This window comes from Sminthopsis crassicaudata, chromosome 4 (genome assembly GCF_048593235.1).
Source record: "Sminthopsis crassicaudata isolate SCR6 chromosome 4, ASM4859323v1, whole genome shotgun sequence".
In the NCBI taxonomy this organism is placed as follows: Eukaryota; Metazoa; Chordata; class Mammalia; order Dasyuromorphia; family Dasyuridae; genus Sminthopsis; species Sminthopsis crassicaudata.
In genome coordinates this window covers 450,145,728-450,165,055 of record NC_133620.1, presented here as the reverse complement: position 1 = coordinate 450,165,055, position 19,328 = coordinate 450,145,728, and positions in this window count along the sequence as shown.

The following is a 19,328-nucleotide window of genomic DNA, read 5'->3' as shown; positions in this document are numbered from 1 at the left end:
TACTACTGGGGGCAAATGAGCTGCTGTTTGGAAGAATACTCATTTGTAGGTTTACCTTTCCAGCCTAGGAGTAGTAACAGCCACCCCTTTGGACAACTAGTGAATCACTGGCTTCATGAATTTAGAGAAGCCCAAGGGGGCATGAAAACTGCTCCTGTTGTCACATATGATCACTTGCTGAATTGAATAACTCCCTCTCAACCCTAATTTTCAAGTTTTGTTACAAGAAATGTTTCTGAGGGTAGAGGAAGGAGACACTCAGAAATTAATGATGTAAAAAGATAAGACAAGGTGTAAAGGGCTAGAACTGAGCAATGCACTTGGATAATGAAGTATGTGAGACTAATTGCCAATTGGACAGTTCCCTATTAACTTGTTTGAAGGTTGACTCTCCCCAGCTGTTCTGTGCTGACAAAGAGCGGGGAGTGAGTAGGACGAGGAAGAAGAAGTGAGACACAGAAGCTGACTCAGTCTCTCCTGGCGTTTGAGGGAGGAAGGTGTGTGTGAAGTAGCTAGGCCTAACCCCCTGAACTTAACTGTAAAAGATCAATAATAAAGATGTTTAGTGATCCTGACTCCAGCTGATTTCTGGGAAGATGGAGTTCCAGCATTTTGGCGTCCAAACATGGGGCCAGCACCCTACTTCCACTGAAGTCCTCAGGTAACAAGGAGATTAGGTGAGTATTCTAATAGAAATAAGGAACTTATCTTGTTAAGGACTAAACCAGCAATCTCTAGTAGCTGAGATGGGGCAGGTGTTAGCTAAAAACATTCCCTCAGCCTCAGCTGACCCAGATACAGCCCCTGCTCCTGCTCCAGCCTCCCCTAGTAGTAATCCTATAGAGGATATAATTAAGATAATTGACGAGAAAAATTTACTTGTAACTAGCCCACAAATGGATAGTCTATTAGACTCATTGATTCGTAGGTCCCCTTGGTTCTTAAAGGAAGAAAAACTAAGCATAGATAATTGGAAGCTAGAGGGATTTGAAATGAAAGAATTTTATGCAAAAAATGGGCCTTATTCAATTACAGCAGAGGTATTTTATCTATACAACATGATTCGATTAGACTTAAGCTATCGGGCAAGTCATAAGAGAAGGAAAAGTGAACAGAGGAGAAAAGTGAGGAACAAAAGATAGAAAATAAACAAACTCAAGGCCTTGCCAAAGGGCAAGGGGATTTGAATGAGGAATTAGGGTGTGTTGACTCTGATTATCCAGAAGAAATTTCAACCCCTCCTACAGAGCAGATTATTGATCAGCTCACATCAACTCCACCTTCAGTGACAGAGGGAAGAGGAGTAGTAGGAAGGGCGGTGATATCATTGTCACCTCCCCCCAGCAATCAGCAACCCCCATAACTAGATTACAGAAAGGGCTTATTGAAGCTATCCAAAATGAAAAAGAAATAGATAATGATTTCAAACTTCAAATTTTTCCCATGATTCAACAGCATAATTCTGCAGGTAAAGAAAGTAGAAAATATACTCCTTTTAATATGGATGTCCTTAAAGACCTAAAAAATGCTTGCACTCTCTTTGGGGCTACATCAAATTATGTTAAGACATTAATACACAATTTGGCTTATGAAACTTTAACCCCTAGTGACTGGAAAATCATCACAAAGTTGTCCTTAGAACCTGGAAAAAACTTGTTGTGCCTTTCTGAATATAGTGAGTTCTGTAGGATTCAAGCCCAACAAAATAGTCAAAGTGGCAATACTTCAATCACCTGTGACCTATTAACAGGTGTCGGTTCTTATGCAGATGCTTCAGTACAGATTAATTACTCCACAACAGCATTTGAGCAAATTGCTGCTGCTATCAAAGCATGGGCTTCTCTCCCCAGTAAAAACTACAAGGGTGAGACCTACACAAAAATTGTACAAGGACCAAATGAACCCTTTGCTGATTTTGTGGCACGTTTGCAGACAGCTGTCATACAGACTAATGGTGAAAATGAAGTAACAGACACTTTGGTGAGGCAACTTGCTAGAGACAATGCCAATGAGGTTTGTAGAAGGATTATACTAGGACTACACATGGATGCTCCTTTAGAGGAGATCATAAGACGCTGTGCCACAATGGGCACAAATACCTTTTATAGCCAGGCTATGGTGCAGACTTCCCAAGATCCCAACATGGGAAGACAGGGTCCCTTTTGGCAAGGGGTTTCCAGAGAGACTCATCAATGCTTTCAATGCGGTAAAGTAGGCCATCTGAAAGCTCAATGTTGGCATAGAGACAGAGTGAGAAGACAGGCTGGGAGAACAAGACCCAAAACCCCATGTCCAAAATGCAACAGAGGACTCCAGAGTGTAGACTGATTCAGAGAAACGGGATGAGGGGCAGTTAGATGGCAAGGTGGATAGTGTACTAGCTTCAAAGTCAGGGCTCAAATAGTCACTGCCTGTGTGATCCTGGGCAAGTCACTTAACCCCCATTGCTTCTCCCCCAACCCTTCCCTTCCCTCAAAAAGGAAAGACCAAAAAAAAAAAGATTAAAAAAAAAAAGACATGCATTTGTAAGTCAATAATTAAGCAAACAATTATTATAAAGAGTAATACATCAGAAGGTTTCCTCATTTTCGCCCTGTGTCATTCAGAAGGAAGGATGTGAGAGAGATTGTGGAGGCAGAGCCAATAGGACTAAGTGACTGATTAGACGTGGGAGGTGAGGGAAGAGGAGAGTCAAAGATAATGCTACTGTTTCAGATAAGGGAGAGTGGTTAAACAGTGGTACCATTGACTGGAATAAGGAAGTCAGAAGGGAGCAGTTTGGGGGATGAAAGATAACAAGTTTTGAATATGTTAAGTGTGAGTTAGCAGGATGTCCAATGCGCAGCTGAATGTTCAATCTGGAACTTGGTATCTCTTCCACAACTTGAGATAAAGATGGGAATCATTTATTTAGGGAACGGGATTGGATTTGTGATTTCACCAGTATGGGGAACTCCCAGAGGAGGAAATGCCTTCCCCCAATTCAGGTTAGCACCTCCTCTATCACTTATAGCCAAGTGACTAAGTGACTTGTGATAGCCACTTGTGATATAAGACTTGAACCCAGATCAAAGGGCAGGGCTTTATCCTTTAGTTGGTCCTGCTTCTCATGTACAAGTTATTAGGATATGGTTAATAATTAAAGCAAAAGAAACATTGAGACTTCCAGTAAAGAAAAGTTTAAGAAGAGAAGAGAATAGGGCTGCAGGTGGACTAATCAAAAGTCAATACTTATTTTAAAAAAGAGCCAAAGGGCAGCTAGATGATGCAGTGGATAAAGCACTGGCCCTAGAGCCAGGAGGACCTGAGTTCAAATCCAGCTTCAGAAACTTAACACTTCCTAGCTGTGTAATCTCTGGCAAGTCACTTAAGCCCAATTGCCTTACACACAAAAAGACTGACAGAGAGAGAGAGACAGAGACAGAGACAGAGACAGAGACAGAGACAGAGACACAGAGAGACAGACAGAGAGACAGAGACAGAGACAGAGACAGAGAGAGACAGAGAGAAAGAAGCAGAGAGAGAGAGAGAGGGGGAGAGAGAGAGAGAGAGAGAGAGAGAGAGAGAGAGAGAGAGAGAGAGAGAGAGAGAGAGAGAGAGAGAGAGAGAGAGAGAGGAAGGGAGAGGGAGAGGGAGAGGGAGAGGAGAGGGAGAGGGAGAGGGAGAGGGAGAGGGAGAGGGAGAGGGAGAGGGAGAGGGAGACAGGGAAAGAGGGAGAGGGAGAGGGATTGAGAAAGACAAGGACAGAGCCATTAGATTTGGCCACCTTTGATAACCATTTTGGCTGCCAGGTGGCACAGTGTTCAGAGTGCCAGGCTTGGAGTCAGGAAGATACAGGAAGTTGTGGGTTGAAATCCAGCCTGAGATACTTACTGGGCAAATTACTTCACTCACCCTGTTTGCCTAGTGGAGAAGGAAATGCCAAATCACTCCAATATCTCTGCCAAGAGAACCCCAAGGGAGGTCAGGAAGAGTTGAACATAACTGAACCAACTGAACAACAATGATGTCCATTGAGAAAACAGTGGGAGTAGCAAAAGAGGGAGAAAATCCAGATTATAAAGAATTGACTGGTAAAACAGTGGAGAACTCAGATTTAGAAAATTTTTATTCCAAGAAAATGGCTATGAAAGGACAAGAGAAGTGATATGGAAGCTGGTTGAGGTGGAGGGCTCAAAGGAAGGCTTTGGAAGAATCAGAAGATGTGAGCACATTTATAGGAAGAGAGGAAGAAGCCAGTGAAGTGGGAAAGATTAAAAATATGTGAGAGTGAGAAAAGGAATGATTCCTGAAGAATCTGAGATCTAGAAGTAGAACCAGAACTAGAACGGCATTGGGTTCATCCAGTCTTGCTTTTGTTCAGTTGTGACCCCACAGCACGCTTTCTATCCTCCACTTTCCCCAAAGTCTTCCCAAGCTCATGTTCATTGCTTCCATGACATGATCTATCCCATCTCACCCTCTATAATCTCCTTTTCCTTTTGCCTTCAATCTTTCCTAACATTAGTTTTTTTCCCCCTAATGAGTTTTATCTTCTCATTATATAGCCAAAGTACTTAAATTTCAGCTTCAATATTTGACCTTGCAGTAAATAATCTGACCATTCGTTGGCCCTTTGTTAGGACTGGTTTGTAAACTGATCTTTTTCAATCCAGGGCCAATGTTGAGTTTTCCAAATTTGCTGGGATATTGAGTGCAATACTTTAACAACATCACCTTTTAAGGTTTTAAATAGCTGAGCTGGAATTCCATTCCTCCCATTAGTTTTATTGTTTGCAATACTTCCTGAGACCCACTTGACTTCATTCTCTAGGACATCTGGTTCTAGATCAGTAAGCACTCCATGCTGGTTATCAGTGATGTTGAGATTTTCTTGTACATTTCTTTTGCCACTTATTCTTTTTTTTCATTTTAATAGTGCTTTATATTCCCAATTATACCTAAAAATAGTTTGCAACATTCACTTTTGTACGATTTTGAGTTCCAGATTTTTTTCTCTCTCCTTCCCTTCCCTTTTCCCTCCCCAAGCAATAACAAGCAATTTGATACAGGTTATATATGTACAATCATTTAAAGCATATTTTATATGAATCACATGGGGAAAGAAAAATTAAAACAACAGAGAAAAACACAGAACAAAAAAAAAAAGATGAAAATAATGTTTCAATCTGCATTCAGTTTCCAAAGTTCTTTCTTTGGGCATGAATGACATTTTCCATCCCAAATCTAAAGGATTTGTCTTGGATCACTGTACTGCTGAGAAGAGCTTAGTCTATTATGGTTGATCATCACATAATCTTGCTGTAACTGTGTACACCATTCTCCTCATTCTGCTCACTTCACTCAGCATCAATTTATGAAAGTCTTTGCAATCTTTTCTGAAATTCTCCTGCTCATCATTTCTTATAGAACAACAATATTCCGTTATATTTATACACCATAACTTATTTAGCCATTCCCCAGTTGATGGGCATCCACTCAGTTTCCCATTCCTTGCACAAAAAAGAACTACTACAAACATTTTTGCACAGATGGATCTTTTCCCCTCTTCTTTGATCATTGAGATACACACCCACTAGTTTTTTTTGCCATCTATTCTTATTACCTTAAAAAACAAAACAAAACAAAAAAAACTCTTCTGCTTTTGTTGAATCCCAACCATTTTTTTCTTTTATAAAGCCCATTTTTGTAGGAAAAATTTCCTGATATCTCCAATTTTCTTATAAAGATCTTGTCTTTCCCATTCTATTGTTTTCTTCTATTTTTTTAGATTGCTTATTTAAGAAAAGCTTCTTATCCATCCTTGCTATTTTTAGGAATTCTGAATTCAGTTGTGTAAAACTTTCTCTATCTCCTGTCCCATTCTCCTGCTATTTGCAAAACTTTATGAGACAACCATTTTACTTTTTTGCTCTTCTTTTTCTTTGGATTTTTTTTTTTTTTTTTTTTTTTGCTGCTGCCTCCTGTACAGTGTTGTGAATCTCTGTCTCTAGTTCTTTAGGCACTTTACCAGGTCTTACCCCTTAAATCTATTCATCAGCTCTACTTCACATTTGTAAGGGGTCAAACCTATAAGGTCTGACAGTTTGCCCTACGTTCTTCAATTTAATTCTGAATTTTTCAATAAGAAGCTTACTATCTGATGACAAACCACTCTGGATTCTTTGCCAAGAAAACTCCAAATGGGATCATGAAAAGTCAGAAATGAATAAAACATTGAGTTTTATAGGTGAAGAAATTGAGGCACAGAAGTTATGTGATTCACCCAAGATCATAGGATCATAGAGTTAGAGCTGAAAGATACTTTAGAGCAGAGGTTGTAAATTCAGGTTAATTCATAATCTTGAATTTTGAAAAAAGCATTTTGATCAATATAATTGGTTTCCTTTATAACCTATATATGCATTTTATTTTATCCTTTGAAAAATATTATTCTGAGGAGTCCAATTTTCTTTTTACCATATTGCCAAAAGACTCTTTGACCCCCAAAGGATTAAGAACCTCTGATCTTTATAAGGTGAAACAAGTTTCTTTATGATACCAGATTGGTTTGATATTCTCTCTTAGAGCCAAATCTGATGAGAATGAGATGCAAATAATGCTCATCCCCTCTCTTCTTTCTCTCAATTATTATAGGTTTTCTTTGCCTCTTCATGAGATGTAATTTCCCTTATTTTATCTCCTTTTACCTCTTCTTCCAGTATGATCCCCTTTCCACCTCTAGTTTCTTTTTCATATTATCACAATAAAATCAAATTATACCTGCATTCTCTAAGTAGACCCATAACAGAAAAATAGTTCTCAAGAGTTCTTTCCTTTTTACCTTTTTATGCTTCTCTTGAGTTCAGTGTTTGGAGATCAATTTTTTTGTTCAGTTCTAGTCTTTTTATTAGAAATAAGTAAAATTCACCAATATCATTGAATGTCTATCTTCTTCCCGGAATAATGCTTATTTTAGCTGCATAGCTTATTCTTGGCTGTAATCCCAGTTCCTTAGCTTTTCAGAATATCAGATTCCAGGCCCTTCAGTCCTTTAAGGTGGAAGCTGCTAGATCCTGGGTGATCCTAATTGGGGCTCCTTGGTATTTAAATTGTTTCTTTCTGGCTTCTTGCAATATCTTTTCCTTGATATGATAGTTCTGAAATTTACCCACTATATTCTTTGGGGATTTAATTTTGGGATCTCTTTTAGGAGGTAATCAGTGGATTCTTTCAATGACTATTTTACCTTCTAAGTCTAAAATATCAGGACAGTTTTCTTTTATGATTTCCTGAAGATAATGTCTAGGTTCTTTTTTTCATCATGGCATTCAGGAAACTCAATAATCCTTAGATTGTCTCTCCTATATCTATTTTTTGGGTCAGTTCTTCCTAGGAAGGAATTTTTTCATTTTTAAACTAATTCTTGAAGTTTTATTGAGTTATTCATTTCCATTTATTCAATTCTAATTTTTAGTTTATTATTTTCTTCAGTTACCTTTTTTGGCTCCTTTTGCAATTGGCCAATTAAATTTTTTTGTTCATTGCATTCTTTTTCCATTTTTTCCATTCCTTCTTGCAATGATCTTATTTCATTTCCCCATTTTCCTTCTAACTCTCTTTTAAGATCCTTTATGCAATCTTGGAGGAAAGCTTTGTGAAATGGAGATTAGCTCATGGATCCCTTTGGGCTTCATCTGGAGTTGCTTTGCCTTTAGGAACCTCAGGATTTGAGGTCTGTTCTCTCTTTCCATAAAAGCTGTCTTTGGTGAGAATTCTTTTTTTTTTTTTTTTTCATTTTTTTTAAGGCTTGAAGTCTGTTCAATGCAAAGGAGTGACAGCTGCTTTAACTTGCCCCAGGGCAGTTCTGTTGATTGATTTCCAGTGCTGGGTGATACCAGCTGGGTCCAGCATTCTTTGAGGACTCAGTTTGCTCTCAAGTTTACAATTTGCCTTTAGTAGCAAATCTGCCAAACCACCTGCTTGCAACCAGGACACAGTAGCCTAAAAGGCTCACAGAAGATTCCCAGGTGCATGGAACTGCAACACTGATTTGCCACCCCAGCTCTTTGCCCCATCTCCCTGTGCTACAGTCTGGGCTCCACAGACTGTCTCCCTGCCTGATTGAAACAGACCTGTTCTGAAGTTCTTTCAAGATATCTTCTTCTGGGAATGTGTTGCACTCCAAATGTTTGTGGATTCTTTGACTTCAAAACCAGTTTAGAAGTTTAATCTGCTGTTAGTTTGAGAGAAGGTTAGAGGAGGTTACAGAGTCATGTCTGCTCTCTACCATCTTGGGTCTCTACCCCATTTTGTCAATGGAACAAGGAAAGAGCTTAACTCTAACCAACCATGGAGATATCACTTTTTCTGAGACAGAAAGGAAAGAAAAGAAAAAGATGATGATGTGGAGAACTTTGGGGAGATAGTGTCAGACCAATTTTCAATGGTCACTAGAGCAGGCAGAAAGCCTGGCTCTGCCCTCATGTGTAAAATGGATAGGACAACACCTTTTAATAGAGTATTTGTGAAGACAACTTTTTTAAAATTAATTTTATAATTATAATTTTTTGATAGTACATATGCATAAGTAATTTTTTTTACAACATTATCCCTTGTATTCATTTTTCCAAATTTTCCCCTCCTTCCCTCTACTCCCTCCCCTAGATGACAGGGAATCCCATACATATTACATATGTTACAGTTTAACCTAGATACAAGTATGTGTGTAAATCCAATTTTCTTGTTGCACGATAAGAATTGGATTCCGAAGGTATAAGTAACCTGGGTAGAAAGACAGTAGTGCAAACAGTTTACATTCAATTCCCAGAGTTCCTTCTCTGGGTGTAGCTGTTTCTGTCCATCATTGATCAACTGGAAGTGAGTTGGATCTTCTTTATGTTGAAGATATCCACTTCCATCATATCTTCATACAGTATTGTTGTTAAAGGGTATAGTGATCTCCTGGTTCTGTTCATTTCACTCAGCACCAGTTCATGTAAGTCTCTCCCTCTCTGTATTCATCCTGCTGGTCATTTCTTACAGAGCAATAATATTCCATAACCTTCATATACCATAATTTACCCATCCATTGTCCAATTGATGGACATCCATTCATTTTCCAGTTTCTGGCCACTACAAAAAGGGCCGCCACAAACATTTTGGCACATACAGGTCCCTTTCCCTTCTTTAGTATTTCTTTGGGATATAAGCCCAATAGCAGCAATGCTGGGTCAAAGGGTATGCACAGTTTGATAACTTTTTGGGCATAATTCCAAATTGCTCTCCAGAATGGCCGGATTCTTTCACAACTCCACCAGCAATGTATTAGTGTCCCAGTTTTCCCACATCCCCTCCAACATTCATCATTATTTGTTCCTGTCATCTTAGCCAATCTGACAGGTGTGTAGTGGTATCTCAGAGTTGTCTTAATTTGGATTTCTCTGATCAGTAGTGATTTGGAACACTCTTTCATATGAGTGGAAATAGTTTCAATTTCATCATCTGAAAATTGTCTGTTCATATCCTTTGACCATTTATCAATTGGAGAATGTTTGATTTCTTATAAATTAGAGTCAGTTCTGTATATATATTGGAAATGAGGCCTTTATCAGAACCTTTAACTGTAAAAAATATTTTCTCAATTTGTTACTTCCCTTCTAATCTTGTTTGCATTAGTTTTGTTTATACAAAAGTTTTTTAATTTGATGTAATCAAAATCTTCTATTTTGTGATCAATAATGATCTCTAGTTCTCCTTTGGTTATAAATTCCTTCCTCCTCCACAAGTCTGAGAGGTAGATTATCCTCTGTTCCTCTAATCTATTTATGATCTCATTCTTTATGCCTAAATCATGGACCCATTTTGATCTTATCTTGGTATATGGTGTTAAGTGTGGCTCCATATCTAATTTCTGCCATACCAATTTCCAGTTTTTCTAACAGTTTTTTTTCAAATAATGAATTCTTATCCTAAATGTTGGTATCTTTGGGTTTGTCAAACACTAGATTGCTATAGTTGTACCCTATTTTGTCCTGTGTACCTAATCTGTTCCACTGATCGACTAGTCTATTTCTTAGCCAATACCAAAAGGTTTTGGTGACTGCTGCTTTATAATATAGCTTTAGATCAGATATAGCTAGACCACCTTCATCTGACTTTTTTTTCATTAATTCCCTTGAAATTCTCGACCTTTTATTCTTCCATATGAGTTTTGTTGTTATTTTTTCTAGGTCATTAAAATAGTTTCTTGGGAGTCTGATTGGTATAGCACTAAATAAATAGATTAGTTTGGGGATATTGAGATCTTTATTATATTCACTCGGCCTATCCAAGAACACTTAATGTCTTTCCAATTATTTAAATCTGACTTTATTTTTGTGGCAAGTGTTTTGTAATTTTGCTTATATGAAGACAACTTTTTCTGATGAGATATAGTATTTTATTTTATTATTGTTCAATTTTTTCATTCATATCTTATTCTTCATGACCCAGTTTGGGGTTTTCTTGACAAAGGAATTGAAGTAGCTTGCCATTTCCTTCTGCAGCTCATTTTACACATGAGGAAACTAAGGTAAATGGGGTAAGTGACTTGCTCAGGTCAATCACATAAAGTTAGTAAGTGACTCAGAATGGATTTTAATTTGGATCTTGCTGACCCCAGGTCCACTGCTCTAGCCATTGAACCACCTAGCTGCCAAAAGTACATCATCAATGTCAGTTATTACTGGAAAGAGTTAGTAGTGAAAGAGATTGAATGAGACATGATTGCTGATTAAATGAGCCTTAGCAAAAAACATGAGAAGAAGTAGAATTTTGGTCCTGCCTCACAGAACAAACTATTGCATTGGGCCTTGGTTTTCTCATAAATGAAATGAAGGGATTTAATTACATGATAGCTGAGATCTCATTTAACTCAAATATTGGGAAGACTATAATTCCTCAGAGGGCCTCTAAGTGACACCATAATGGATAGAGCATCAGCCTGGGATCAGGAGAACTCATCTTCCTGAGTTCAAATCCAGCCTCAGGGTAAGTCACCCATCCTGGGTAAGTCACTTCACCCTGTTTTTCTCAGTTTTCTTATCTGTAAAATAAGCTGGGTAATCACTCCAGTATCTTTGCCAAGAAAACCCCAAAATAGAGACATTGGATATAACTGAAACAATAACATCATTATTCCTTAGAGACCATAAAGAGTAGGAAAACAGATGAAGATAATGAAAAGTTTCGATATATGAAGAAAGGGAGCTGAGAAATGCAGGAGCAGCATGGTATAGGAAATACTATGTTCAATTTGGAGTCTGAAAGACCTGGATTCGCATCAAACCAAGACTTATTTTTTGAAAATCACAATCTCTTTTTCTTCAGTTTCTCTAGGTCAAAAGGTCTCTAGGTCTTGTTGATTTCTAAGGTCTTCTTCACCTACTTTAAAATCTCTTAACTTCTTGAGTTTGCATGGTACAAACTCATACCTTGACTTTCACTGAAGTCTTAACTGTGAGTTAGAGGAATTATTTAGGAAAGAAGGAACCGGCTTTCTATTCTCTCCTTGGGCTGGAGTGTGAATCCTTCCTGTGTTCTTTGTTGATAAAAACCTATTTTATGTTTGATGCCTTGTAAGCTCAGTTGTTTGTAAGGGGTTACCCCTGATGTAAGTGCCATACATTGATGTTCTCAAGGGCTACTTGGTGAAAGCAAATGAATCAAGCGTTCCCAAGTTCTTCCTGGATGGGGCCAACAAACCAGAGAGAAATGAAAGGTCACAAAAAGAGGCAAGTGAAACTAGATTGGATGAGGCTAAAGGAAAGAATCACAGGGCCAGGGATTATGATAAAGGCAAAGAGGATATTAGAGTAAGTAAGGGTATGGAAGAAGAAATTGGATGGGATGTTATCGTCAGAAAGTTGAATTTTGAAATTCAGAATCTTAGAAGTAGCAATGTTCCCAAGATCATGAGGTCTGAGATATAACTATATCCCTTTATAGTTGTAAGAGATCATCCGTAGTGCCTACTACAGCAATTCAAGGACAATGAAAACTGAGAAAAGGGATGTTGGTTTTGGCAATAAGTAGGGCATTCTTGACCTCTCACCTGTAGTTTCAGGAGAGAAATGGAGTCAGAAGCTTTATGAGAAAAGTGAAGGAGGTAAACTTAGATGAAAACAATAAATGTGGCTCAAAATAGGAAGCTGTTTGGCAAATAGTGTACACTGATCTCTAGAATTTCAGGATGACAAAAAACAACAAAAAAGGTTGCCCTGTGAAATTAAAGCTTCCTTTTTTCATTCTTTTTCCTTCCTTCCTTCCTTCCTTCCTTCCTTCCTTCCTTCCTTCCTTCCTTCCTTCCTTCCTTCCTTCCTTCCTTTCTCTCTCTTTCTTTCTCTCTTTCTCTCTCTCTCTCTCTCTCTCTCTCTTTCTCTTTCTTTCTTTCTTTCTTTCTTTCTTTCTTTCTTTCTTTCTTTCTTTCTTTCTTTCTTTCTTTCTTTCTTTCTTTCTTTCTTTCTTTCTTTCTTTCTCTCTTCCTTCCTTCCTTCCTTCCTTCCTTCCTTCCTTCCTTCCTTCCTTCCTTCCTTCCTTCCTTCCTTCCTTCCTTCCTTCCTTCCTTCCTTCCTCTCTTTCTCTCTCTCTCTTTCTCTCTTTCTCTCTCTCTCTTTCTCTCTCTCTCTTTCTCTCTCTCTCTTTCTCTCTCTCTCTTTCTCTCTCTCTCTTTCTCTCTCTCTCTCTTTCTCTCTCTTTCTTTTTCTTTCTTTTCTTTCTTTCTTTTTTTTTTTTTTCTCTAATCTTTTTGCTGAGGCAGTTGGGGTTAAGTGACTTGCCCAGGGTCACACAGCCTGGAAGTATTAAGTGTCTGAGGTTGGATTTGAACTCAGGTCCTTCTGACTTCAAGGCTGGCACTCTACCCACTGTACCACCTAGATGCCCCCTTTCTCTCTTTCTTTCTCCCTCCCTTCCCTCCTTTCTTCCTTCCTTTTCTCTGTGTGTATTTTCATCCCTATGAGGACTTCTGGTGCTGGGAAACTCCTTGCACTCATGCAGATCAGCATAGATTACTTGGATTCTTAGTTACCAAGGGGACTGAAAGGTGAAGTCACTTGTCTGTTTTTGCTTATATCCAGCAAATGCCAGAGGCAGAATTAATTATTAGTGGCTTGCCTTTATATTTTTCTTTAGGATATGCTAGCATGGGGGCAGTTAGGTGGCACCAGTCCTAAAGTCAGGAGGACCTGAGTTCAAATCTGCCCTCAGAAACTTAACACTTCCTAGCTGTGTGACCCAGAGCAAGTCACTTAACCCCAATTGCCTCAGGAAAAAAAAAAAAAAAAAAAAGATATGCTAGCATGACACGCACATATAAATATAATCTTATTGGATTCTCACAATCGCTCTGTGAGGGAGATGCCACTATTATCCCCATTCTACAGATGAGGAAACTGAGTCTTTAAATGCCTTGCACAGGGTCACCCAATTAGCTGGAGTCCAAGGCAGACGTTGAACTCACATCTTCCTAAGCCAAAGCTCAGCACATCACATTTCTCACTAGAAGCTGAAAAACAAATCAATTTAAAATGAATGGAATCAGCAATACACCCTCAAAGATTGTGATCTTGTCTTCCGTGAGGCTCGGAATCAGAAGGTTGAATGAAATCCCATAAGGAAATTACCATTATAAAATGAAACTGACATGAAAGGGGAGAAAAGATGTAATCTCTTCCATTTTTGCACAGTTTTTTTTTTTTTTTTTTTGATGACACGTTTCTTATACCGCAGGCTTCCTCTTCCATCAGGCTCTCTAGCCAAGAGCTGTCCTTGGAACGAAGCAAAGGCAGTGGCCAGAGTGAGCACATCTGTTGTTGAGTGCAACACTTGGCATCCCATCACCCTCCCCAGCCTCTGCTCTAGAGGAGGTTTCATCATCCCTCTTCCTAAACTAGCGCCGGTCACTGAATTCATCAGAGTTCAGCTGGCTTTTAGACTTCTTCTCCACTGGCCTTGTTATGCTGTGGTTCTCCCAGTTCTGTTTTTCACGAGTCTCCCTATATTTCGCCAAGATCCTAGAATTCATTATGTCTGTTTCTATTACATTTACTAATTTGATGGAATTGAGGTGAAACTTAGGATTGTTTTCATTTGTTTTTTCTCCAATTCTTAGACATTTAGATTATGTTTGTGATGGTCCTTGGATAGCTGTAGATCCTTGTCTCTCAAGCAATTATGACACAGACATGAGACAGAAGTCCTTGGGGGTTTTGGAGTTTTGTTTTTTTTTTCCATTGACAATCTGACAAAAACTGATATTGTTCTGATTCATCACCTATATTCATATATAATCATATATGTATATATGTCCTATATAGGTTAGTTTAAAGAAAGACACTATTTTTTTTTTTTTTCATTCAAGTTCCTGGATCCCATGAAATGTATTACTGCTCAAGGAGTCTGGATTTCAGGTCCAGAATCCTTTGTATTGATTGATTTAATTAATTAATTAATTGTTTATTTATTTACTTATTGCCAAGGCAATTGGAATTAAGTGACTTAATTCAAGCTGATAAGTGTTAAGTGTTTAAGAACTGAATTTGAACTTGAATTCTCCTGACTCCAGGCCTGGTGCTCTAACTGCTACACCATCTAGCTATCCCCAAAACCTCTTTTATAGAGATTTGGATAGAGAACTAAAAGAAAAAAGAATTCCTTTACTGATAGAAGTTGGTACCTTCTCTAAAATTTATAGTGTCAGTGATTTGCCTAAAGTAAAGTGATTTGGTTAAAGTTACACATTCAGTACCTTCTGAATCCAATTCTTCCTGTGCAACAAAAAATTCGGTTCTACACACATATATTGTATCTAAATTATACTGTAATATATTTAACATGTATAAGACTGCTTGCCATCTGGGGGAGGGGGTTGGGGGAGGAAGGGAAAAAATCTGAACAGAAGTAAGTGCAAGGGATAATGTTGTAAAAAATTACCCATGCATATGTACTGTCAAAAAATGTTATAATTATAAAATAAAATAAAAAATTAAAAAAAAAAAGTTACACATTCAGGGTATGTCAGAGGCATTTAAAGACTGGAACCCAGGTTTTCCAGGCTGACTTCCCAACTATTATGTCATACTGCCTCTCCCAAGGGAGTATCTCATTAGATGTGAATGTGTAGTATAACATATCTAAAATTCAACTAAAATTCTAAAATGAACTTTAGCTAGGGAAAAAGACATTTTGTCTGGCAGACACTTTTATCAGATAAGAGTAATTAATAATAATTGGAATTTATATAACACTTTAAGATTTACAAAGATAACATATCTCTAATCTCATTTGATCTTTATAACAACCTTGTAAGGAAAAATGTAATCATTTCTATTTTCTAGATAGGGAAATTGCAAAAAAGTTAAGTGGTTTGTAATTAACAAGTATCTGAGGTTGGGTTTGAGCTCAGATTTGAGTCCAGCTCTCTATCTGATGATCCAAAAGGTGTTCCATAGTTGAGTTCTTTTCCACAGCTTCCTTGAAATGTTCTCCCACTCCCATTCCCTTGCTCCCGTTCTATGTTCATTGCTGGATTCTGAGCTCCTTTCTACTAGTAAAGTGGATAGAGCAAGCAAAGTTTTCCATTCACAATTCAGTTTTTCAGGTATCTTAACTCTAAGATGGCATTGCCTTGGACAGTGGTCCAGAACATCCAGTCCTTAAAAAGATACTTCCCTTTATTGTGAACAATACATTTCCATTGTGGTTTATAAACTGAGTTTACGTGTGAATTTGAGTTTGTCCACCTACCATGAATCCTTCCTTCAGAGACTGATCAAACCCAGGCATGGAAGGTGACTAGAATGCTGCAGGGGCAGAGGTCCAGGGTAGTTAGGCAGGCAGCTAGCCCTTCCTGGTTCCAGCCTAACTTCAGTAAGTATAATTAACAAATTATAATTTGCTTTTGAAGGCATGAATGTGAAAAGAAAAGGAGTGAAGGTCTTGAAACTATTGCTGATTTGCAGAGCTGAACATAGACACTCAGTCCAACTTCATTCAGTTGGATTTCTTTCTATTCTTCATTATCATCATTGTTAATTAAATGTTGCATAATACCAAGTTCTTGATCTCAAAGAGCCTATAGTTTCACTCATTCATTCAGCTGTTCAATAAAGTATTTCAGGAAAAGCTAATACATGCTGCATTGGATAGAGTGCTAAGTCTGGAGTGGGGAGAACTGAGTCTGGACGCAGACACTTACTAGCTGTGTGGATATGGGCAAGTCATTCACCCTTATTTGCAAGGGTTTGCTCATCTGTCATGTCAAATAGGAAAACAATAATACTTGCCTCACAGGGTTGTTATTAGGGGCAGATGAAAGAATGTGTTAAATGCTTAGCAAACCTTAAAGTTCCAATATAAAGGCTAGCTATAATTAGTATTATCACATTATCAATAGACTGAGGTGCTTGAGGGTAAGGTTTTTGTTTTTTTTAGCAGTTAGCGCTGTGCCTGGTACTTAGTAGGTGCTTAATAAATGCTTATCAGAGTTGAATAATAGGTGCATAAATTAGGAACAGGAAACCACCTTAGAGCCCCACTTCATTTTATAGAGGGGAAACATGAAACTCAGGATCCCAATGCTAGCAAGTATCTGAGGCAGAATTAAAACTCAGATCTCCCAGACTATTATACAACAGAACAGTGTCTCAGCTCAGAAACTTGAACAAGTCTCTAGAATGACAAGATAAGGGAAATCCATATTCAGACATCCACTAGGTCCCTCCCAGCTTGGTGTTATCTGCTTATTTATGTGATTGGCATTTGATAAATCTCTTCCTTTATTAAAATATTGACAAGAATATTAAACAGTACAAGATCAATCTTGGGATATTTCAATAGGGACCTCCTTTCAAGTAATTATGGAACCAATAATGATACTCTGGAGTCAGCAAGTATATTGGTCTTGAATCTAAAGAATTATACTCCTCTCTAGCCCACATCTCTTTATCTTTCCCACAAGAATAACTCCTGAGGACTTAATCAACTGGTATGCTAAAATCTAGGTAGCTAACTTCCTCAGACAACATAGTCAAAAATGGAAATGAGAGTCTTCTGTCAAGACTTTTTTTTTCTTAAATGAGGCCCTTTGTAATCACTGCTTTCTTTTCTCGATATTCAGTAACTATCCCTTTCTTTCTTTCTTTCTTTCTTTCTTTCTTTCTTTCTTTCTTTCTTTCTTTCTTTCTTTCTTTCTTTCTTTCTTTCTTTCTTTCTTTCTTTCTTTCTTTCTTTCTTTCTTTCTTTCTTTCTTTCTTTCTTTCTTTCTTTCTTTCTTTCTTTCTTTCTTTCTTTCTTTCTTTCTTTTTCTTTCTTTCTTTCTTTCTTTCTCTTTCTCTTTCTTTCTTTCTTTCTTTTTCTTTCTTTCTTTCTTTTTTTGTTATAGCTTTATATTTACAAGACATATGCATGGGTAATTTTTCTGAATTGACCCTTGCAAAACCTTCTGTTACAATTTTTCCTCTCCTTCCCTCCATCCCCTCCCCTAGATGTCAGGTAGACCAATACATGTTAAATATGTTAAAGTATATGAGTAACTATCCCTTTCAAAATATGTTACAGAATCCAAATCAAACCTATAGTTGATACATTCTATCCTCATCCTTTTGTAAAAATTTATTTAATTTTAAAAAATATTTTAATTTTCTCCCAGTTAACATTTAAAATATTTTTTACATTTGTTTTTGAAATTTTGAGTTTCAAATTCTCTTCATTCTTTTTTTTTTAAAGAAAAAAAAATCAAGATATTTGTTCTTCAATCCCATAGCACCTTTCCCATTCATCACAATTTTTGAAATATCACTGATAATGACTTAGCAATCATATCTTTCAGGATCTTAGAATACATTTCCTCTGAGCCAGGTGACTTGAACTCTACTAGCTAAGGTAGGTACTATCTCCCTATTTATCTTGCTCCTAAGGAGCCATTTTTGATTGGTCTTTTCCTGTCCAGAGATTATTCCCAGTGACAAAAAAAGAAAAAAACAAGAAAAACAAGAATTGACTGGTTCAACTCCCAATCTGCATTTAATCAAGATATGTAAATCATTTTAATTACAGCTTAAGCAAAATATAATTAGGAAAACAAACTTACTATAAGATCATTCATTTCAAAGATATGTCATTGAGAATTATTGCTTTAGATTTTGGATTGTTCATTCTACTGCTTCTCTATAGAACGACATACACAGCCTGTAACTCCTATAATTTAGAATTTGATAGTAATTGACAATTGAATGCATTCACAAAAAACAAAAAAAAAAAAAACAAAAAAAAAACCCAAAAAAAACCTTTTAGGGAAGCTACGGGCAATTTTGCTTCTCCTCAGCTACACATCTGGGGCAAGCCTCTTCCCTGCTTCAGTGTCTCCTTATGTAATATGAGGTAGATGGCTTAAAGAGCTTGTAAGATTCCTCTATTCCCTCATTCTATGACAGAGTGTTATGTTTCCCTCATACAAATACATTTGGGCCAATGGTCATGCCCTCGAACATAGATAGGATGTGTCGGTCTATTAGAATTGGTAACCTGCTTCCTTCCTGTTACAGGGATTTAGAGAATCTGAACGGCAGTCCTAGCTCTACAATTCACATATGAGACTGCTTCTTCATACTTCTTCGATGATATCTTACCTGGGTTTTCCTTTTCTCTAATATTATATATATTTTTAAATTTAAAAACATTTTAAACTTCAATAAATAATAAGAAAAGGAAAAAAATATCCATGTACATAGCATACTATATGCAGCATAAAATAATAAATTTTTATTTCAAGAAAATCTATATAATAAATACCACACATTGCTTTCAAAGCTGCTCTGTTTTTCCTTGCATTCTTTCTGGGGGGTTTTTGTTCTTTGCTGTGCACTTATTTTTTCCTCTCCTCCCCAGCCCTCACCCTAAAGAAGGCTACCATTAAGGATGTGAGTGTGGGGGATATATACACACATATACATAGATATCTATAAACATAGATATATATACAATTATACATATATATGTAAGATCATATTATACTTATTTTATCCCTAAAGATGGATAGCATCTTCCTTCAGAGGTCCAAGTCGTTCCATGTTTTTCTAAATCAACCAGCTCATCATTTCCTGTATTATAGTAATATTCCAACTCACAACTCAAACCCAGATCCCCTTACTCCAAAACCAATATGGTACTGAACCCAACTTCCTCTTTAATGTGTCTTAAGCTATTGCTTCAAAATGATTCAGTAGGATTCCAGTTTTTGAAATTGCATGTCACCTTGTCTCTATTTTAAGAGTGCAAAATTTACCTCCTATTTGAGGTAGAAATGATAC